General features: G+C 45.6%; 1 protein-coding gene across 1 annotated transcript in view; it reads right to left on the reverse strand.

The window, feature by feature from the left end:
* The window catches only part of NAV2 (neuron navigator 2), a 357,889-nt gene that overhangs the window by 154,768 nt on the left and 179,614 nt on the right, over positions 1-23,507 (reverse strand). The gene's annotated exons all lie outside the window — the stretch shown is intronic.

The following is a 23,507-nucleotide window of genomic DNA, read 5'->3' on the forward strand; positions in this document are numbered from 1 at the left end:
GTCAGGGCAAATGGCCAATACACAGGGGGCATGCAGGAGGCACTCAATTGATGTTTCACTCTCACATCAATGTTTCTCTCTCCCTCTCCCTTCCTCTCTCTGAAAATCAATCAAAAAAATAAAAATATTTTTTTGGAGGGAAAAAAGGAGTAGAAGAAAACCAAGCATCATCTTCACAGAAGGATGATTACCCACAGAAGTTGCTAAGTCCCATGACAGCAGATCCGTTTTCCCTATGTTTGGCACTTTTAAAGAGTTACAAACACGATTCAGACTAGACTTAAAATAGGAAAGACTTTTCAGCTTAGCGTATAAGCTGTGCACAGGGCTTCATTGTCGCGGGTTATCTGAAAGTCAAGGCTTCCCCCTTGGCGCTCAGGGGGGATGTCCCCAGCCAGACTCTGCTCAGAAAAGCCTCAGCATATTTCCAAACTGGAACTGGAATTTATTCTGGGAAGGGCGGGTTCCCAACTGGAGTCCTGCTCACCACCAAGGGGGCCCATATCACGGACATGAGCAGCGCCCTCCTCAGGAACAGCCAGCACCACGCAGCCCTGGCTGTGAGCAAGGGGGGCGTCAGAGCCAAGGCAGCAGGAAGGTTCGTGGCAGCTGAACCCCGTGCCCACCCGCACCCGCTGCGCCTGCCCGCCCGCCTGCCCGGTGCACGGAGCAGATGGATGCGGCACTTCAGACCCCAGAGCGCACATCCCTGTTTGCAGTCAGAGTGACAGGACTTACCGAGCGGCAGCCACTTTCTCCCGAAACAACTCCCTGTGAAAAGCTCTCCTACCAGAGAAGCTGTCCTTCCAATTGTCACAAGTGTTTTTGGTTAAACTGCTCATGTTTCTAATTAGCTTTTGTCATCCGTAACTGCTCCGGTGCCCAGAAGCCGGCGGGATTAACGGCTGCTTCTTCTGCTCTTTCTTTCCTTCTTTTCTTTCTCTCTCTCTCTCTCTCTCTCTCTCTCTCTCTCTCTCTCTCTCTCTAATACCTATCTTCCGCTGCCTTCTAGCAACAGAGTAAACTGTGTACAGAGCGGCTTTTTATGATTTAAAAGTCAACGGCCGCCCAAGAGGAGTGAAGGCAGCCCCTGTGTGGGACACGCGCAGTGCGGGGGGGTGAGGGGGGGGTGTGGGGGTGTGTGTGTGGGGGGGGAGTGCTGGGGCAGGGGAACGGCTTCCCTCGCTCTCAGCTGCTCAGGGAAGCCACAGCCCAGGGTGATCCAAAGCAGACCTCCCAATGTTTTAAAACACATACATCTTCCTGACTTACTGGGGATTTGGGTTGGGATGGGGAGTGGGGGTGGGGTGCTGCACAATCCTCCCTAAGAAAACTCACGGGGCGGTGCTGGATCTTTTCCTGGGGAGGCCGGAGACTGGCTCAGAGACAGGCTCATGGCACCCACCCACACTGCCTGCCTTCCGAGCTCTCGCAGCCTGGCGCTGCTTCCAGAGGGCCTCGGGGTGTCGGGACACAGTGTTTGGCACACAAGCGCGCGGTGAAGAGGGGGTAACTGCCCAACTTTAGGGATGAGGAGACTGAGGCTCAGGGAGGGCTAACGACAGACCCTAACTCATGCAGCTGGAAGCGAACGTCCCAGGAATGGGAGCCCAGGGCTCCTGACACAGTGCTCCTGTGGGACCATATCACGGCGACCTCCTTTGAGGAAGAATACATTTCAACAACAGCACGTGAAGGACGAGAGTGCTTTCCAGGCACCGCCTTTTCTATTGCTTAGGTGTGTTTATGACATCTGAGGTGAGGCCTGAGCCAGCCCAGACACTGGAAAGGAGGCAGCCTGTACCCCAGAGGCCGGCTCTCTGGAGGAAATCCTAATGCCCTTCCAATGCCCAATTCTATTTCTCTTAGGACAGCTGTTCTACCTTTATCAGGGGAGGCTGAGACCTGGGCAGAGCATTCATTCATTCATTCATTCATTCATTCATTCAATATATCCATTCATATCAATAGTTACTCATTCAATGAGCACCTTAGTATGTGCAGACACGGTTCTAGGCACTTGGGATACAACGATGACAAACAAAGATCCCTGCCCTCCTGGAGCATACATCCTAGCGGGAGGAACAAATGACAGTCAACGCCATTCATGAATCCATTGTATCATCTGTTAGGAAATAAGTGCTCAGGAGAAGGGCACTTTGGGAGCAGGTTGCAACAGTCTTACAGGAATGACGACGTCACATCTAGAGGCACACCGCTCTTCCCCAAAGAAGTTTTAGGCATATTCCCCGCCGACCATGCACTGACCATACACACATGAATCACTGGGCCGTCTCTGCTCCCACGCATTCCTTGGAACTCATAAGGCTCGTTGGAAATGGTTTCGATGAGAAATGCCCTGACCTAGCATCTCTGTGTATTTTTTAAAAAATGTTTTTATTGATTTTTAGAGAAGAGGAAAGGAGAGGGAGAGAGGGGAGGGGAGAGAAACATCGTTGAGAGAGAAACATTCATAGGCTGCCTCCTGCACGCCATCTACTGGGGATTAAGCCCAAAACTTGGGCATGTGCCCTGAATGGGAGTCGAAACAATGACCTCTCAGTGCATGAGGCGATGCTCAACCAAATGAGCCACACCAGCGGGGCAACATATCCATCTGGAAATTAGCCAATAACTAACTAGCTAAGGACTGACCCAGAGTTAAACAGACCCCGGGTTTGTCTAAGTGAAATGTGCAAACTAACTGAAGATGCTCGTCTCCCTCAGGAAAGATGTGTGATGGAGGGAAAGGGCTCACACAATGTAGGCGGGACAGGCACTCACAGAGTCACTTCTCAGGCCCTGGTGAGACAGCTCCCAGAAACTCCTACTTGTCTTTCAGACCCCAGCTCAGTGCCTTCTCCTCTGCCACTGTCTGAGACCCTCCAGCTGAAGGAACTGTCTGGCTTGCATCACATGGAACTGCTCCCTACTCTGTGTTTTCCTAGGAGACTGCCCATACCTCCCCATAAAAGGATTCTGGAGGGCCACCTACTTACACCAGGCACTGGAAATACAGAGTTGCACAAAGTGCAGCTGCTGCCCTCTACGAATTCACTGTCCAAAGGGGCAACAGACCTCAAAACAGAACACAGCAATCACATAAAGGGCTGTGAGGGCTGTACAAGACCCAAGGACCGGGATCCACCAATTCTTCCTGGAGGGTTTGGGAACCCCTCACAGAGGAGGTGACTCGAGTTTGTCATGCTATGGGCTGGTTTCTTATTCCACTGGTCTGTGAGTTCCTCCAGGACAGACACCCCCGCCCCCTTCCCGATTCATCTTTGTGTCCCAACACCTGCCAGAGCCCCGGAAATGGTTATACAGTTAACCCTAGAAAAACAGCTGAATTTCATGTATAATTTTGACTCCCCCAAAACGTAACTACTAACAACCTACTACTGAGGGGAAGCCTTACCAACAATGTAAAGTCCATGAACACATATTCTGTATGTTTTATGTATTATATACTGTGTTTTTACAATAAAATAAGCTAGAGAAAAGAAAATGTTATTAAGAAAATCACAAGGAAGAGAAAATACGTTTATAGTATTTATTGGGGGAAATCTATGTATCAGTGGGCCTGCACAGTTCAAATCCGGATTGTTCAAGGGTCAACTATACATGGTTTCTGAATTATTGGTTGGTAGTTTTGACATTTGCAAGTTATAGTTAACGCAATGGGAGACACAAGATTTGTGATTAGTCATTAGGGTTTTATTAAAACTTCTCAGTCTAAACTCAGAAAAAAAACAAAACCCCACACCCCAGGATCAGGGCTTGGAGCTTCAGAACCCCCCCTTCCTCCCCCCATTGGCCTTTAGCCTGGGCTCCCCTGGTTGTGAGATCCTGGGGGCATCTGAAGGACACTCATTACTGCTATAAAGGGAAGCACCTGGAGATGCCTGTGCACTTGCTTTCCAGAAGTTCCCTAAGCAGGACGACAAGGCAGCTGAGGTTCAGATCAATACTGTCGCTTGTGTCATGGCCTAAATCGCCGTAATCGTGAAGGGGGCTCGGGGTCCTGTGTGGTCTGCCCAGGTTTACTTGACACGACTCTGTCACTCACTTTAGATGCTGGTGAAGTGGCTGGTGGGGCCTGCTCCTCTACCTTTGGAAAGCAGCCATCTTTAATACCAGGTGCTGAGATTCTGAGCACAAGTTTTCTTACCAAGCTTCAGAGTTTGTCATCAACAAAGGGTGTGACCCTAGATATGCCATTTTGCCCCTCTGTGCCCCAATCGCCCCACTAGTAAGAAAGAGGATGAGCTGTTTCCCTAGAGTCCTTTCAGCTCTATTTCTATCCCATCTCAGCAGGTCTCCACGCGGCTCTGTGCGGCGGGGCCACAGCCAGGCCTGTCCCTCTGGCCCATGAACGCAGACCACTCACCAAGTTCTACCATCACCCTGAGCTGTGACACACAGGGCTTCTCCACCTCCAAACAGTCCCCTCCACAGTCCTCTCAGGATGTTTACTATAAATGGAGAAACCTGGTCCAGGTATAGTCAACCTTGGAGGAATTGCTAGTGAATTCAGAAATGCTAGTATTGTATGAAAGCAAGCATGGAAAAGAGAGGGTGGGATGAGTCCTTTAAAATTAAGAGCACTTCTCTCTCTAATGATGGAAAGCTCATTTCTTTTCTCATGTCTGGGAACCTTTGTTAAAGCAAAGGCATCGAAGAGGGAGGAAGGAGAAAAGCCTGAAAGAACATCAGTATTTCCCCAACACTGCCATGTGGGCCTCTGACGGAGGTGACCTTGTTTTACAGGGCACATGGGTGAGCACTTTTAGATTTTAAAAGTTACATATTTATCTTATTGCATATTAGGAAAGATAAATAGCCATCTATAAAGTTGCAGTTTCATGAATATTAAATGTAGATTAAATTTGAGTTGATTTAAGGAAAATAGGAAACAAACAAATACAAGTGGTTCACAGATTTGGCAAAAATTACATGGAAGGTTTGTGAAAGACTAAAGTTGGGGAAGCACTTTTCCATTAAACAAGAAATATTTATGTTATATTAAATCTTTTTAAATGTAATCAACCAAATAGAAATCAAATCAGGAGGCCCAAATAAAGGAGAGGTACAAAACTAATCTAAGATGGCTACTTTTAGAACTTTATACATATTTAAGCATGACATTTTGCTGAGAATGGCCAGATAAGGCAACATGACTGGGCTTTATTTAGCCAAAGGTAATTTTTAAAATAATTCCTTTCACAAGTTTTTGATTACTAAACATAGTAAGAATGACAGTTTACATCACACCCAACAAGTCTCAAAATACCATAAGACAAACTGATAAATACCAAGACACCCTCTTAGGATGTACAATGAACTCTGATAGGTGCTGATCACAGGGCCCCAGACAGACTTTAAGTCCCATTAACGGACCTGCAGGCTGCACATCTCGGCCTGAAAAGACCAGCTTACAAGATCCACCCACCACCAACTGACAAACCACAGCAAGAAGAAAAAGTCTCATTTGAAATATTACAGACAGGATGCCTTTGAAGAAAGGCTTTTATTTTGCTAATTTTTTAAGGGTTTAGGGAGAGCGTGAATCCTCCTTTAGGAAGGGGAACAGCTTGGTTTTTCTGGCAACCAGCCTTCACCTTCCCAGACAGTAACCGAAATACTTTGCAAATGAAAATACTGTCCACCACAGATAAACAAGCGTGTCTTCCTCTCTCCCTCCACGAGGGCCAACACTGGCCCTGGATCCCTCTGTCCCCAGCATCTTAGTTCAGATCTGAGTTAGGGAGATGTTGGTGGTCTGGTCCCAATGCCAGCAGGTACTAAGGAGGGGTACTCTAAACCTGCGGATCCCACCTCCCATCACCCTACTGTGATTGCAAACCTGCCTGGGGAGGTTTCCCTGCCTAAGTCTTCCCTGTAATCTTCAGGAAAAGGCCTGATAATTGGGCCTTGGAAAATGTTTGCAATTTCCTATAATTTGTTAAGGTGTCAATCTTGAGCATTCGAATGTGTTAGGGTAATTGAAACCAGTTGTGTGTGTGTGCGCACACGTGTGTGTGTGTATGTGTGTGTGTGTGTGTGTGTGTATAAGTACATAGACTCCAGGCACATAGACTAGAGACTGTTTTCAGAGCTGCTTAAGTCAATTTCTTTCCAACCCTGTTAGCCACCAGACCACAGAGCCTCCCTCGATCCACTCAGTGGTGCTGCAGGATGCCCTGAGCCTGGTTGGAGAAGCTTTCTCAGAGCTGTTGTGACCAATGTCTACTATTAAGGGCACAGGCTTCAACACAGTCTTCTCTCCAATTCCTTCTTGGAGAGAACCCTTGGAGGTAGGAAGAGAGAGAAGGAAGGCATGAGAATCACAAGGACAGTGAGAGGGCATGGAGTGAGAAGAAGCTGGGCTCTGGGTCCATATGCTCCGAATCTTCTTGTGTCTACAATTCCACAAGCTCCTGGAACAACCGAGTTAGAATAAAGATAGTGATTTATACAACCAAATCTTTTCTTTGTAAGTTGTTGTTAATTCAACCCCTGCCAAAATCCCAATGATTGTGGGTTGTTTTGTGTGTGTGTTTTTGCAGAAATAGAAAAATCCACCCTAAAATTCATACAGAATTTCAAGTGACTCCAAATAACCAAAACAATCTTGAAAAAGAACAAAATTGGAGATCGCATAAGTCCAGATTTCAAACGTACTACAAAACTACAATAATCAAGTTTGTGTGATACTGGCATAAAGACAGACATATAGACCAATGGAGTAGACTAGAGAGCCCAGAAATAAACCTTTGCATATATGGTCAAATGATTTTCAAGACTATTCAATGGGGTAAGGAGAGTATATTCAGGAAGTGGTGCTGGGAAAACTGGATATTCACAGGCAAAAAAAAATGAAGTTGGATTAATACCTTATACCACATAAAAAATAACTCAAAATGGATCACAGACTTAAAGAGCTAAAAGTATAACGCTTTTAGAAGAAAAGAGAGGACAAAAGCTTCATGACACTGGACTTGGCAGTGATTTCTTGGACATGACTCCAAAAGCAGAGGCAACAAAAGAAAAATAGATAAGTTAAACTTCCAAAAATTAAAAACATTTGTGCATCAAAGGGCACTATGAACAGAGTGAAAAGGCAACCTATGAAATGGGAGAAAATACTTGCAAATCACATATATAATAAGGAATTGATATCCAGAATACAAAAAGAGCCCCTGTAACTCAACAACACAACAAACTGATTAAAAATGGGCAAAGGACTTGAATAGACTTTTCTCCAAAGACGATATCCAAACAGCCAATATACACATGGCAAGATATTCACATCGTCAATCATCAGGGAACGCAAAACAAAACCACTATGATATACCACTTCATACCCATTAAGATGGCTATTAAAAAAACAAAAACAGAAAATAAGTGTTACTGTGGGAATATAAGGTGGCACAGCCATTGTGGAAAACACAATGGCAGTTCCTGAAAAAAATTAAACAGAATATGATTCAGCAATTTCAATCCTGGGTAAATACCCTAAACAAAGTAAAAGCAGGGACTTGAACAGATATTTGTACACCTACGTTCACAGCAGCATTACGCACCACAGCCAAAAGGTAAAAGCAACCCAAGTGTCCATCAATGGATAAACAATAAATATTGTTTGGATAAATGAATGGATAAACTAAATGTGGTATGTACATACAATGCAATGTTAATTCAGCCTTCAAAAGGAGGGAAGTTCTGACATGTGCTATATCATGGATGAACTTCAAAGACATGCAAACTGAAATGGACCAATCATGAAAGGACAAATACTACGTAATTCCACTGGTAAGAGGTACCTAAAGTAGTCAAATTCATAGAGACAGAAAGTAGAATGGTGGTTGCCAGGGACTGGGGGAGGATGGAATGGGGAGTTATTGTTCAATGGGTACAGAGTTTCAGTTGGAGAACAACAAGTTTGGGAGATAGATGGTGTAATGTTGTACTACAGTGTGAATGTACTTAATGTTTCTAATGATTCTGAGAGAGAGAAACATTGATGTGAGAGAGGAACATCGATTAGTTGCCTCTCATATGTGCCCCAATCGGAATCAAACCCGCACACAACCTTTTGGTGTACGGGACGATGCTCCAACCAACTGAGCCACCTGGCCGGGGCCAGGACATTGTATTTTTAAATGGCTAACATGGACAATATTATATGAGATATATTTTATTACAATAAAAAATAAGAGTTGTATTTGGCTGCAGGTAACAGAATTCTGACCACCATGGCCTACACAGGTGAAGGGTTCACTACTTTATGTCCAGTGTTTAGCATGGGTGTTGCATATACAAAGGGCTCAATAAATGCTGGTTAATTCTTTTTAAAGTTTCTCTGTTAGTTTGATGGTTAATGAATCACATGAAATTGTAAAGTTTTCAGTGCTATTTCATTCTAGCTTGAAAAACAATTGCATTAACGGACTAGTAGTCCTCTAATAAATCCTGGCAGGCACATAAATTACACCACTTGGCTTTTTCTCCATAACTTGGCTGTCATTAACTCTTTGGTAGAGCTCTTTCCTCGATTGGGATGCCTCACTGCCCCCCTCATCGCTTCACACCCATATCCAACCTTTGCCCCCAGCCCCCCTTCCCTGCTATTTCCTCTGGGAAACCAGAAGCCATGCCTTTTCATCTAAAGAGCCACAAGGCCCTGTGGGGCTTCTCTGGGGTCCCTGACCCTTGCTGCCCCGCACAGTGGTTAGCAGTTGCACTCAGCTTACTTACAAGAAGGGCTAATGCACTAATAGGTGCCCAGAAATGGCTGTTGAAAAAAAAATCAAACAACTAAAATCTATTACTCACACTGGACTCCTCCATATGGTTCAAAATTAAAATCAGGTGTGCCTGGCTTTCCCCTCTTGGCTAACCGTGCCAGCTGTTCTCTTTAAAGCTAAATGAACTCAGAAGACTAGAAACCTTGGTGATGTTTGTGATGCTTTCAATGATCTTTTTTTTTTTCTATGTATGGTGGAAATCTTGCTACACCGGCCACTGCAAATGTCATGTACGAGTACTCCAGTGTCTGTGCAGGTGTGACCCATATCAATGTGCAGGTTGTAGAAGCGTGTTATCATAACAATGAAGCTGCCTCTTTCTGCACAACCGCAAATTTCCCTGCTCTCCTGGCGACTTTCACCCAGGAGGCAGTGGGAAAGAGGCCCTCGACAGCTGGGGCCATGGTGGTGGTATTTCTTTTTAATACATGACAAGGTAATTCTTTTCCTTCAGTGGCTTATTTTGGAGAAAACCAAGGGAAACGAGGGGTAATGAGGTCACTCGCTTCCCTGTTGGTAACCAAAGAGCCGTAAAAGAACATAAGGAAGTATCATTTTCCTACACAATTTCCACTGCCTTTCCTCCAGTTTCACGGGGCACGTTTTCAAACCCCTCTAACTGGCATAAAGAACCGGTAAAGTTGAGCAAAGGCTAGACTTGCTGGAAGCATTCGTACACAGCCGGGCTTATGTTTCACCTTGCAATAGCAGCTTAGAAAGAGAATACATTCTTAAAATCTCCCCCTCCCTCCCACACACCCTGTACCTCAAAAGGTGCCCTACACATATTTTTGAAATCTTCCCACTCAGCTGGATAAGGAGACATTGTCCAACTGCTGACATTTCAAGGAAGATAACTTAAAAAAAGTGTTCCTGTTCTTTATCTTTCATTTCTTGAAGCCAGATCACCCATGAAACACCTCCTTCCTCTCTTTTGAACTTATTTGCTCAAAATCCCAAGCAATGTTTCAGGAGAAAGCTTTTGTTCTAATTGGTCGAGCCATTTCTCTATCTTGTACCATATATGGCTGTGAAAAAGTACAAAACTGGCTGCAGAAAACCTTCTCCCTTTTTTCAAGGGTATATGAAATTTCAGAGATTACAAACACTTTTCAGGGGGCCGGGCTCATTCTTGCAGGAGGTCACTGTCCACGCTAACAGCTCTTTGGCAGGGCGCAGCGGTTGCACACTATTGCCAATCCATCCCTCTAAGACACAGTGAGCTAAGGAGTTCTGCAGGCCCCTCATCTCAGATCCCAGCCCAACCTTCCTGCTTTCTCCTGGGGCAAAGGCCTGACGCTGCGAGATAGGAGCCTCCAAACCAATGTTAAACCAAAATGCTTTCCACTGAACAACACAAGTAATAGAGAGAAGGGACTCTAGGGTCATACATGTTTGGAAGACAGAGAGCTAAATAGAGGCGTACCTTGTTTTATTGTGCTTCACAGATTTTGCTTTTTTATTTTTTTCCAAGTTGAAGGTAATACCCTCTCCTCCCCATCAAAAGAATTATGATTGCCTTATTGCAGTACTCTCTCTACTGCAGTGGTCTGGAAGGGAACCCACAGTATCTCCACGATAGGTCTGTAGTAGTCAAACAGTGTCCTTGCCTGCAGGACTTCTCAGAGTCTTTAATGTGCTTGCTTACACTGGAAATATCCAAGATGAGAATGGGATGGTGTGATTCCTTAAGTGTATTTTTGCTGCCATAGAACTGATGTTATGGAAGAGCTTAAGGAAATAGCCTATTATGGGACGCAATTTGGTAAACATGGTCCTAATGGAGAAAATGGGCACAAAACTCAAATGAGAGAAGACAGCTGTTCAACAGGCTACAGCCACTAACCAGGAGAGCTATGCACGGGAGAAGGAAGAGGACCATCCCCTGTTACTTCCCGAGAAGTTACAATCTAATAGACTGTGGAAGGATTTCATGATATGCACTCTGGGCATTAAACATCCTTAATGTGTACCTGTTCTCTTTTATTTCAAAAGCATTCATGGGAGGCTCTTCACTGAAGCCCATGACTGCATGAAAACAGGAAGCAGGCGTCTGGCTGCACCATGATATGCCCAAAGAAGAGATTTCTATCAACAGTTAGGCTCACTGCGACTCAGCCCTGGGACATGGCAGCCACAAACACTGATGTGTTCTTGGCCTGTATTAATAGAAGAATCACATTCGGAACAAGGGAAGTGAGCTCTTACCCAGCTGTGCACAGCTCGGATATGGGCTGGAATAGTGAAATCTTCAGAATTTTGGACATGGGAAGGCTTCTTAGAGATCTGCTATAAACTCACTCATTTCCCAAAACAGGGACAGAGCCTTAGGCAGGTAATGCCTTCTCTGGGGTCTTGCAGTTTGTAAATGGCATAGCTGTTGTTGAACTTGGGACTCTGCAGCTGGTTAAAGAAAGTAGCTTTGCTGGTCCTACTCCCCAACTCACCAATTCAGAGTGTCTGGGAGGGACCCAAGTGGCTGGAGTGCTAGCTGATCCCCAGGGGACTGTCGTCCCTGTGGAAGTGCAAAAACCAGGTATTTAAGAATTTCAGTCTTCCTACAACACTGAGAAATGGTAGCTTGCCCAGGACCAGAACTAGAATCTGAGCATGACCCTAATCACTCTCAATAAGGAGCAGCCAAAATGATTGAGACATTCAGTGTGGAGAAGAGAACTTAGGATAAGGCAAGTGTTCCAGGAACTCATATCACCAAGGTGGCTTTCCTGTCTCTTTGATTTTTCTGCCCGCTGACCCTGAACAGAAGTAAAAAAAAAAATGGGCCCATGGTTCATGTCGGCTCTGAACAAGCGTTTGTGGATAGTGAGAGGCCAGGGATCCATGACAGCAATGGGGGTGGGGGTCGAGGGTTCCACGGAGAGACGCAGGGACAGCCAAGGAGGAGCCAGAGCTGGGGAAGGCAGTGTTCATAGCAACTGTGGAAAAGGGGAGCAGGGCCAATCTGTTTTTATATGTTCTCTGCTTCACTTCTACCAGAGCAGCTCTCTTTACATGCAAGATTTTATTTGACATAAGGTTTCCATAGGAAAAAACCTATAACAATATTAATAATTATATGTTAATAAGAATAATAGCCAACATATATGGAGCCTGCACTTTGTGCCAGACACTGTGCTAGAAAGCATTTTCAAAAATATGTTTTTATTGATTTTTAGAGAGAGCAAAAGGGAGAGGGAGGGAGTGAAGGAGGGAGAGAGAGAGAAACATTGATGGGCTGCTTCCCACACGCACCCTGACCAGGGATGGAACTTGCAACCTGGGCATGTGCCCTGACTTGGAATCAAACCGATGACCTTTAGGTGCACAGATGGTACTCAATCAACTGAGCCACAGCAGCCAGGGCTAGAAAGCATTTTTATTGTATTGACTTTTCATCAGCAAGATAAATCCAGTGAGGGAGGTAATAATGATGGTTCCATTTCACCAATGAGGAAACTGAGTCATGGGGCTTTAGCAGGTTACCCAAGATCAAACAGATTAGGGCCAGCCAACTTTAATTCAAGTCCACACTCTAGCTGCTCTCCTAGTCTGCTCTGCCTTCAGAGGAGACAATGAACTGGACTCTCAATGCATGGGCTCCTCTCTTGGTACAAGATACAGCATTTTCATCAAGTCTTCTGTCAATGGTTTTCAGAGACTCGACAGCAAAGTTCTCTGACCTTTAACTCCATCCCTGAGGAAAAAGAGAATTTTTCCCTCCAGGAGGTTCTTTTAAAAAATGGGGCTGTCAAACACTAAGCAATAATTTAAGTATGGTTTTTGTTCTTCAAAATGTAGAATGCTGGCAAAATGTAATCTTTCTGCTATTATTTTTTCTGCCAATCAAAATCAGAAGCCAACCAAAGACCTAACTTACTAGATTTCTCGGGGGGAATCAATGCAGAAACTGAGAGTTGAATTGGACTATTATTCACTATCTGTGATTGTATTATGCCAAATGTGCAGAAACAGAAAGAAAAAGAACAGTCATTTATCTGGATTCTGCCAAGAGTGCAGACACTCAGTATCAGATAGATCAAATGATTTCGGGCCTTCGTGGATGTCACTGATCCACACAGCGCTCTCCCAGACTTCTGAGCCTTTTCACCTGACAGTTGTCTTCTTAATGAAAAAACAGAATTTTTCTTCTGAAGAAACAAAATACAGCGAGGTAGAAAGTGCCCCTGGAGACTGCTCACAGGCTTGATTCACCCAAATCGGGAAGCAATTTCCTCCAGGTGTCTGCTTTGTTTTATGCAACAGGCCTGGCTGTGACAAGCTGAGGGTAGACTGTGATTCCGTAAATGGCGCACTCATCCTAGTAACTCTTCTGTGAGGCTAAGACATCTTTTAAAAACGAGACAATTGTGATGAGGCGGGAAGCACGCCAAGGTCACTGCCATATTTTGCATGGTGCTCCTCGCACCACCTGGAGAAGTATGCAACAGCAGCACTTTGTGGATGAGTTCAAGTCCAACTGAATAGCTTGGTACCCTGGAGTGGGTTACCTGGGCTAGCTGAGCTCAGTTTATTCATAAGTGAAAATAAAACTAACACCAGTGACGATCACTTACTGAGTGCTGATCAGGTGGCAGGTACTACTGTACTGTGCTAAGTGCTTTAAATTATTTCATTTAACGAATTCATTTAATTAGTGATTTCATTCATTCAAACATAAGCAAGCTATGAAATGGATTTATTGCAGCTCAGACACGTTAGCAGCTTGCCTGATGCCATGACTAGCGATTGGTAGAGCGAGGCTTTAAACACGAAGGCCTGTGCTCCTCATCCATGGACTGCACTGCGGGGCGATGGTGACCAGAGCGTTCTGCCTTCCCCATGAGGAGCAGAGCAGCAATGATGGGAGAGCACCCTGCAGAAAGCCTACACACAGATCTTCAATCCCCTACAAACATTGAGCTTTCTCAGAGTGAGGTACAGCTGTGGCAAATGTTGGTGGAATTGTCTCCCATAAGCAGAGGGGGACCAGGGGACCCCCTAAAAGCCCTCTCTGACCCAACTCTATAGAGGAAGAGACAAGTGTCCTTTCCATGGCCCCGTGCAGTCTAAACTCCCCAAATTTTGCAAGGAGCTCCCCACAGCACTGCCCAGGCAAACTGCAATCACTGGCAAGCTCCCTGCTCCTCTCCCCAACAGGGCCCCGTGTGCCTCGTCCACCTCACCAGGCTCGCTGGAGGCAGCCCAGTTCACACACAGCTCCGCTGTCTGCCGTGATGACTCAGACACTCCTGGCAACATCTGCTCTGTTTCCGTAAGACTCAAAGGGCTCTTCACATGAGTGCGGGTGAAAGGGATTCAAGGGGCTTCTCACCCATGCGCAGGGCTCTGAGACGTAATGTGGAAACCAGGCTCGCTCGAGAACCAGCTTGGAGGATTTAATGTGCACTTACTCATGCCAAAGCTCATTACACGCTGTACCAGGGGATCTCTGTCATCTTGAATAAAAAATTCTGGAGGTACAGTAACCAAGGGTATGATTCGGGCTCAAAGTGATTTGGAGATGTTTCTCCTCGGAATCTTAAAAGAACCACAACATGCAGTGTTTGTTCCTCCATCCATCCTACCCCATCCCAGCCCTCCAACATTGTGGACACGTCCATTCCAGGAACTTTCCCAGATGCTGGAGATACAGCAAAGAATGCATGGTCTACGCCTTTAAGGGGTTCTAAGTCTTGGAGGTGAGAGAGACCATCAAGCAGAAGTAACAGCGAAGTGTGAAACTGTTGTGATGGGGGATGTTCATGGAGCTGTGGATCACAAAGTGGTGACTTAACCCTGGGAGTCAAGAAAGCCATTTGAGCCAGGGTTTCCCACCTCTGCATAGAACATTTAGAATGTAATTCTTCACAAAGCATTAAAAGGAAATGAAGTGTCTAGAGACCCAAAACTAGTGATTCCAATCAAACTCCGAAGGACAAAATCCCCAGATTCTCCACTTGATCAGGGTAAAATCTGGTCAGCCAAATGCTTCCCTGGTACTAATCACAATCAGTAACTTCAGGGGCATATCCACGGTACCCAGGCACAATGAAAAACGGGACACACATGCAGTCAGAATGTTGTTCCTCCTGCTCACCCAGCATACACATACTCTCTTCATTCAGCACCCTAACTGAATTTATCTCCACACTGAAGGATCAATACTTACAGTCCCAGTCCAGGCTGGAGAAAACGGGACTACAGACTTGACTCTCATTCTTTCCCAACTCTAGCTGACAAGCCAAAAGCAATGTTGATGATTTCAAATAATATCACTGACTACTGATCTAGTCTCTCCCTGCTATCAATCCAGACAACACAAGTTCAGGGCAAATGGCTAAACTTCCTCTATCAAGAGACACATATCGCCGTGACAAAGATGAGAATGAGTGACAGAGACCCCAATGCAATTTTATACTCTCAATTTGGGACTTAAAGGAGGAAATGAAGGCAGGAAAAAACTAATATGAGCTCCACACTGGCCAGGACTGAGCTTGGTATCTGGTTTCTGTCCTTAATCTTCACAACCGCCTCCTGAGGAGGGCAGCATCAAGCCTGTTTCACAGAACAGTGAACTCAGGCTCAGGAAGGTTAAGTCACTGGCCTGACAGCACACAGCTGGTGAGGGCCAAGGTGAGATTCAAGCTGAGTTCTGTGCAACATGGAGGCTAACAGTTCGTTGCCCTAACCGGTTTGGCTCAGTGGATAGAGCGTTGGCCTTCGGACTGAAGGGTCCCAGGTTCGATTCCAGGGCATGTACCTTGGTTGTGGGCACATCCCCAGTAGAGGGTGTGCAGGAGGCAGCTGATCCATGTTTCTCTCTCATCGATGTTTCTAACTCTCTATCCCTCTCCCTTCCTCTCTGTAAAAAATCAATAAAATATATTTTTTAAAAATAGGAACTGAGTGCTATAAATGGCCATTCCTTGGAAACTAACAAGAAAGTAGGCTTCTGTGTTTGGGGTATCGGGGTGGAATGGAGAAAACCTTCACAGAGAGCAGCTGGGGAAACAGTTCATGGATCTCCCAGAAATCCTGAGCGAGGTTACAGGCAGACATCGATCAGATCTCCCAAGAGCAGGAAGGTCTTTGCAAGGACCACTTACCTCTCAGTTACCCAGGCATTGCCTCTGTCTGCATCAAGGGCAGCCCTGCATCTGCTCCTCCCTGCCTTAGTCTGCTCTCCTTTACCTCACATCACCCCGACTTCCCTCCCCAACTTCTCCCTGTGAGGGTCGCAGCCCAGCTCATCCTCCTCTCATCTCCTCATCCTCTGCCCTTACAGGTATTAGCCCTCTGTGCCCACCACAAGCCTGAAACAGACTCAGCTTACCGTAAATGATTTTCTTCTCTAGGACAGAGGTCAACAAACCAGGGCCCAAAGGCCAAATCTGGCCCACCATTAATTTTTGTAAATACAGTTTTATTGGAACACAGCCATGCTCATTCATTTACATATTGCTTATAGTTGCTTTCTCACTATAATGGTAGAACTGAGCAGTTGCAACAGAGGCCCTATGACCCGCAAAGCCCAAAATATTTATCATCTGGTTATTTAAGAGAATGTTTGCTAAGCCTGGCTCAAGAATATGAATTCCTTCAGGCCAGAGATCCTGTTTCATTCATCCTTTTATCTCCAGCACCTGATAAGAATAAATGTTACTTAAGTGGGTGAATGTATGCATGAGGGTTAGAGGAGCGTCATTAGGTCAGGAACCTAATACAGTGATTATTGCAAAAAGGATAATCAGAAATGCTCTCAACAACCAAGAAGAGAGAAGCTAGCTAACTGTGTTTTCTAGTTAAGCCAGTTAACAGCAATAACAAAAGCCTTTTATGTTTTAATGTTCATTGATTTGTTTTGTTTATTTTCCCTCAAAAGCATGTTATTCCATTTGCCTTCCTCAGTAAACTTGGATCTAATTGAAAACTCCATGTGATGCTTCAGGCTGCATTTCTGAACATCAGTGTCCATTACTGAAAATCAAAGATGTAGCTTTTAGATGTACGGTGATCCATCTTCCAGTTAAATGCAGAGTTATTGTTTTTTTATATATATTCCAAAAATATAAACTTATTTCTCCATCATTTTAATTAGTAATAACAGCTCAATAACTTATTGAGCATATATTGTGTAAAACTCACTGTGCTAAGTACTTTACTTGGATTGCCTAATTTGCTCCTCACAATATCAAAGAAGTAGATACTGCTACATCCCCAATTTATAGATGGGAAAATGGAGGCCTGGAAAGATTAAGTAGCTTGTCCAGTGTCAAAGGTCAGGTACACATCTTCTGGCTTTAGTGTCTGAGCTTAAATAATCACTCTATAGCTCATTCACTCATTCATTCACTCTACCAACAAATGTTGATTTGAAGTCTCTACATACCAAGTTCTGTGATGGCAATAGAGAGAGGAGAACAAGGCCCAGTCCTCGCTCTCAAGGAGCTCACCTGCTTATGGAGGACAGACAAGATAACGATAAGGCATGGGGAGGATGACTGGGGATTAAGGTCAGGGTGCCATGGGAACTCAGAGAAGGAGTTTCACACCCAGTCCCAGGGGTCAGGAAAAGCTTTCTAGAGGAAACAGTCTAACCTGGAACACAGGAGAGGAATTAGAAACTTGGTGGGAAGAATGAGGAATGAGGAGAGCAGAGTACATTTCCAACAGAGAGCAGATATGTGAGATATGTGAGAGCATACGTGCCCTGCACGAAACTGTTCACTGCTCCACGTGGCGGAAACTTCACATGAGAAGGCAGGCCAGCTCACAGGGGCTTTGTAGGCCAAGGTGGCAAGTCTCCACCCTCCAAATGGTCAAACAGAGAGGAGAATGGTAATAGAGTGTTCCAAGGTCCCTTCTAGAGCAGGATAGGGAGCATCCGGCCCGTGGGCTGTATCATTTGGTCTGACCCTGCCAAGGCAGCCACAGGCGTGTCTCAAAATTCAATAAATCTAGCAGCTTTTTTCATAGAAACATAATTTTTAAGTTGACAATTTTGTATGGCCAGCGAATAATGTTATAAATATCCAAAAGGCCCTTGGCAGAAAAAAGGTTCCCCACCCCTGCTCTAGAGGTTCTCTTGACTACAATTTTTCCCCTCTCAAGAAAAATCATTTTCTTCTTTATGAAAATAAGACAATTTCTTATTTGGGATTTCCCCCTACCTGTACCCTGCCAAAAACTAACCCTTGAGGGACTCCATGAAACCATTAGACTAGTTGTGCCCCAAATTTAAAGCACTGAATTGGTGCAGCAAATCTGTGTCCTATCTTTGAGTTAAATTAAATTATTCACTGGAGGGACTCAGCTACCAAGCTTTGGAGAGGGAGGAATGTGAAAAAAAAATATGATTTTAACAGCTGGTACCAGAGTTCCTCTTAGAAGCTTTGTTTGGGAAATACCTTGGATCTAGGCCACTCCAACTGTAGAAGATGAGGCGGTCGGGGTGGGGTTTGGAAGGAGACAAGAAGACAGAGATAAATTGCTCTGTATAAGGAAGGGGAGGGAGAGATGGACACTGAACAATGCAGTAGGTCCAATATTCCATTATAATCTGTTTGTATTGCAGCACTGTAACCCCTCCATGGCCCTAAACCTCCAGGAAAAATCTACTATGCGCCCAAAGCTTTATGTCATTCTTTTGAGGATCGAGTGAGTTGGGTTGGTTCCAATGGGCAAGAGAGGGATATTGTACATGGAATGGTAAGATACATGATCTACAAGCTCAAGTATTTCAGCAAAATAGGAACTAGGAACAGATACTAACCAATAGCGTGCTTACTGCTCAAGATCATTCTTCAAATTAGGAGCAGACCTGGGACCAGAGCTGGGGGTGCGTGCCTCCCTCCCTCATGCCTCCAAGTCCTTCTCTCAGGGAAGGACAGGCACAGACTCGGCTGGCACTGGGCATGGGCTCCCACAGGCAGCTCTGGCTAAACATTCACATCTGACCAGCTTACCATTTGGAGAGATTCTGACTCTCCCTGCAAGAAAGGGAAGAGCTCCACCAGGATGTGTGTGAGCGTGAGAAAGCCAGTCACAGACCCAGCCAACAAGAGAAGATTCACCTGGGGTGGTCAGCAGCAAAGCAACAAGAGGAGGAACAGAATTCTCCAAGAATTGCCAAGGACATGGATGGAAACAGCATGCTGATGGCATATTCCTAACTGAAAGGAGCCCCCACACCCACGTTGATGGGCAGAGAATAAGAAGAGCAGAGAAAGGAGGCCCTTTTAGGTTCTTAATACATCTCCAAACACAAAAATACAAAGTGTACAAAAGTGATGCTTCCTTTCATTGCAATAAAGATCAAATTAGGCATCCAGGGCAGGGTGATTCAAACCTGCTGTCCATAACAGAGGGAAGGAGAGAAATGCCAGTGATTCTGCAGCTGCCTGGCCGGAGTCCTGGAGAAGCCACTGTCGCAGCAATGCTGATGCGGAAACAAGCCAACTTCCAGAGCAGGACTTAAACCAAATAAACCCGAAGGCTATCGATTTAGGAGGTGAGCCTTAAAATAGCAGTCAGGAATGCGTGGGTTCCATGGGACAACTCAGATGACATGCCCCATCCCCGCCTTTAGTAAAACTGTGCACTGAAAGTGTCTGTTTAGTTGAGTTTCTGAGTTGCCAATATGTTTTCAGGTCAAGGAAGTCCATCTGGATGCAAACATACTTGGTGAGCAAATGCACAAAGGGATGCACTTGGAGGGGCAGGTAGGGTACCCAGAGAAGTCAGACAAAATTTGGGTCCCCAGGAAAACCATTCCAGAGTTAGGAAGAGGAGTACCCACAGTATCATGCCCCCAAGGTGAGGATTTCCAGTGAAACTAATGGGATGGTCTTCATGAAGATGGGTATTTGAAATGGACTCTGAAGGATGCATTTTCTTTTAAAAATATATATTTTTTTATTGATTTCAGGGAGAGGGAGAGAGGATAGAAACATCAATGATGAGAGAATCATTGATTGGCTGCCTCCTGCATGCCCCCTACTGGGGATCGAGCCAACAACCATGGCATGCACTCTCCTTACTGGGAATCAAAGGAACCGTGATCTCCTGGTTCAAAGGTCGACACTCAACCACTGAGCCATGCCAGCTGGGCCTTTATTTTAAGGAGTGTCTATTCGGTGACGGGTTATGGGACACAGCCATGAGCAGTGACCAGTCTCATGGGGGGATAAGGAGAGTCAGGCATTCTGAAATATTACAGTTAAACGCTGTTTTGTTTTGTTTTCTGTTTCGTTTAATTAACATTTTAGTAACCAGCAGCACAGACGGTAAAGTCCAAATGTGATTGATTAGGTGGAATGTAAATATTTGCTCAAAGCTGCGGGTATTTGAAAGCAGAGCAGCCCTTCTCAAGAGATACAGAAATGCATGAAAATCACTTTTTTTTCCCCCCTTTTTGCAGTTCTTCCCTCTACACGTTAAGAGGGGGGGGAAACATCCTAGGGTCCAGATCTCAATTTCATTTCCATTCTTTTTTTTTTAATTACAAAACCAATTGACCCTAGCCCAACTTGCCCTTGAGAGTTCACTAATCAAAACACACACACACACACACACACACACACACACAGTTCACTAATCTTTATTTAATGAGATAAAATTCAGAATCACTGCCAAATGGACATTTTGTTTAAAAATTAGAATGTAAGCACCAAAACAAGTTCCTCAGTGGAGCTCTACCTTGGCAGAGGCTCAGTGATGAAGACTCTGCAGCCCACCATCTCACCAAGGAGATCTGGCTGCCACAGTGGCTGCAGGAGTCATCACGTGCTCACGAAGGCAGAGCTGCCTTTTGCTAAGAGCCATTGAAACTCCCTGGGGTGCAGCTGGTCCAGGTCTACGTCACCAGAGCTCCATCAGGGCCCTTGTGTCCACAAGTACACTTGTCACTGGATCCTGGTGGGCCTTCCCTTCTACTGTGAGCCCACCACCATGTCAGCAAAGCTCCTTGGGCAGAACTGTGTGTATCTCTCCTATCCCAGGCTGGGATTTCTCACTCCACAGTGCTGGGAAAATGTATTTCTACCCTGACTGGCCTGTGTGGGTCCACTGGGTCATTAAAAAGATTCTAGTACCAATTCCCATGTGTGAGTGTATGTGTGGGGGAGATGTTCTCCACCTATCTAAGCAATTCTCCATCATCAACTGGGTATCCTACAATTCAACTCAATTCTGACACTATCTGCCTGGAGATAGCATCAGATCCCACAGGTGAAGGGCTCCCACAAGACTGCCCCTTCCCTCAACCTCAGACACCAGCTGCCAACCCAGATTGCCACCTGTGCTTCTGACTGACTGGCAATAGATTGCAAGTTCCCATGATCCTCTTTCTTGGATTTAATTAATTTGCTAGAGCAGCTCACGGAACTCAGAGAAACATTTTACTCACTAGGTTACCAATCTACATATATAAAAGCCTAACATGCAAAGTGTCCCCTCGGGAGTTCAACCGACTGGGAGTTTGATTGCTTGCTCTGATGTGTGCTGACCACCAGGGAGTGATGCAGAATGAAGAAAGGCCCCGGCTGGCAGCTGGCAGCTGCTAGGGACCGTACCCTTGCACGAATTTCGTTCACTGGGCCTCTAGTTTATTATAACAGGAACAGCCAGATGGAACAGATGTGTATGGCAAGCTCTCTAAACCAAACGCTCCATTACATAGGCATGACTGATTAAGTCATTGGCCATTGGTGATCGAACACAACGTCTAGCCCCCCACGTCCCTTTGAAGCCAGGGGGTAGGACTTAAAGTTATAACCCTCTAATCACAAGGTTGGCTCCACTGGCAACCAGTCCCGTCCTTAAGGGCCTTCTCAAAGTCATTAACCCAATAAGACTCCTCTATGCCACTCATCACTTAGGACATTCCAAGGGTTTTAGAACCACTATGCCAGAAAAGGGAATACAGACCAAATATATACCCATTATAGATCACAATATCACAAACATCCACTGTCCAAGACAGATTTGGAATTGTCCAGGAGTTTGCACAGTGAGATGACAGTGCAGAGCACTAAATAGACTGAGGAAACCTGGGTCCTAATCCCATTCCAGCCACCATCTATTTTTTCAATAAGGATTTATTGAACATGGCAAAATGTTACCTCCCCTCAGAGAACTCAGAGTCTAGCACTGATTTGCTGGGTGGAACTGAGAAAGTCATTTTGGCTGCTTCAGACAGACACATGCCCACACTCATCTTTCATTTCCTTGACCACGCCATGCTCTCTCTCACACCCTAGTCACTGGGCCTGTTCTCTCAGTCTGGATACTCTCCCTCTATGCAGTTAAGTCGCCATACATCTAGTGTCTGCTGGTTCTGGCCAGAGCTGCCCCTCCAGCGATTAGTACAACCCCTCACCCACAAGAGGGGCTCAGTGAGGGGTGAACTTACTCAAAAGTAGCTTCTATGCTAGTATGCCGGTTAAAACCAAAACACCAACTTTGGAATCAGATATCCTAGTTGAAATCGGAAATCTGGCCCTTGCCAGCTCTATGATGTAGGCGACTTGTTTAATCACACTGAGCCTGTTTTTGCATCTGTAAAATGGAGAAGATACCTCTGACACCTCCTGGTAATGGTAGGAAGGATTCAGTGAAGCTATGTATGCGAAGTACCTAACACATAAGAATTCCTCAAAACCAGCCGCTCCCGTCACCATGATCTTCATTATTATTGTAGCAATGACTTCCTGGTCACAGTCTGTGGCCTCACCTACACTAAAAGCAGGTCCTCAATCATTCACAAGGCAGACATTTATAACATCTGCTTGTTGACACACATAGGGCTTTATGACCGTGATAAAGAGTGGGAAGAAGAAGGTGATGGTAGCAATTACTTCCTCTGATGCCATGATCTGTGACCCTTTGATGGAAACCCATAGAGGAGCCGGAGAGGGGGATACCCGCTCAAGCCTGCTCCTGAAGGAATGCACTTCCCAGAGGCTCCACGGGATCCCCTGACCACAAACCACCAAGACCTGCAAGACATTTTACAGCCAAGAACCTCCGCCCTGCCCCCCGGGAACCCGCTGGCTGAGGGGATGGAGAGCCGCTCCTGTGCATTATATCCACTGGCAACTCAGAGTCACAATTGGTTTTTATCTGGATCAAAGGCAAAAAGATACACATCTCAGCTGTCATTTGAAATTCCCAAACCTGCACCAAAGGCTCTCTCCACTGAGGTTCCTGCCTCAAAGCTGCTGGCTGCCTGGGGCTCTCCTGGAACTGGGGCAGCTTCTGATTTTGGGTTCCCAGAAAGAGGCGGCTCATTCTCCACCCCAGGGACCATCCCATCGGAACTGGATGGAAGTAAAGGGAGAGGAGGACCAGAAATTCTCTTCTCTGCTGCCTTTGCCGCAAAGGCAACACCTTCATTTTAATCGAGGGGAAACTGAGGCCCAGGGAGAGGGAGGCACGTGACCAGGAGCACTGGGCAGGGGCGGGGCTGAGGTCAGCACACTGGCTTGACTATGGCATGAAAGCGGCGGTTTGTTTCAACCACTTTAAGATATAATCCACATGCCCTAACCCTCACCCACTCACAGTGTATGATTCCATGGTTTTGGTACAAACCAGCACCACCATCTAATTCTTAAAAATTACAGAAGAAAAAAAAAAACAACACAAAACCTTCGTACTCATTAGCAGTCACCTCTTCCGCACACATACCCAGCCCAA

This window comes from Myotis nattereri (assembly GCF_964212035.1).
Source record: "Myotis nattereri genome assembly, chromosome: 9".
Taxonomy (NCBI): Eukaryota; Metazoa; Chordata; class Mammalia; order Chiroptera; family Vespertilionidae; genus Myotis; species Myotis nattereri.